Source organism: Theobroma umbraticum, unplaced genomic scaffold (genome assembly GCF_002168275.2).
Source record: "Theobroma umbraticum cultivar Fairchild unplaced genomic scaffold, ASM216827v3 scaffold_39.0, whole genome shotgun sequence".
Taxonomy (NCBI): Eukaryota; Viridiplantae; Streptophyta; class Magnoliopsida; order Malvales; family Malvaceae; genus Theobroma; species Theobroma umbraticum.
The window spans coordinates 1,485,279-1,485,978 of NW_018397281.1; positions in this window are offsets into that span (position 1 = coordinate 1,485,279).

Sequence of the window (700 nt, forward strand, 5' to 3'; positions counted from 1 at the left end):
AGTTGAATAATTAATGAATGGATTAAAAGGCTTACGAGGTCAAGTTAAAACTGAATAGTTTTGAGGTGTTTTGGGGACTAATGTGTCAATTTTTTTTTTAACATTGGAAAACTATTATGAGCAGTTTTTAATTGTTAAAAATTAATTTTACCAAATTAAATTACTGCATGTTTTAGCCAAACTTGATTTAGTATGAAAAAGGTTCATAAAATCATGTTTTCGAGTTCTAAAACAATAAAGATTCAGTGCTAAAAATTTTGGACAGCTATTATCGGTTTTGATGGCTTAATTTTTCATGAATTTTCGTGTTTAATAGTTAAACACACTTGCTGAAAATTTTAGTAGCTTTTTCATGAGTTTGATTCATAATTTATGGAGTTTTAAGAGCACTTAAATACCATCTATTTTAATTTTAGGTGATTCATAAAAAAAATAGGAAATTGTTTCCTACTCTGAAAGTAATTCCTAAAATTAAGAATAGAATTTTAATTTTGGGTGATTGATAAAAATAGGAAATTGTTTCCTACTTTAAAAGAAATTCCTAAAATTAAGAATAGCATTTTAATTTGAAAAATTGAAAGGAAATCGTTTCCTACTTTACAAGAAATTTCTAAAGTTATGTGATAGCACTGAACTTTCCTTAGAATTTTGGTTTGACCAAAAGTTTTCAAAAATTTGTTAAGTCACCATTTAGGTAACT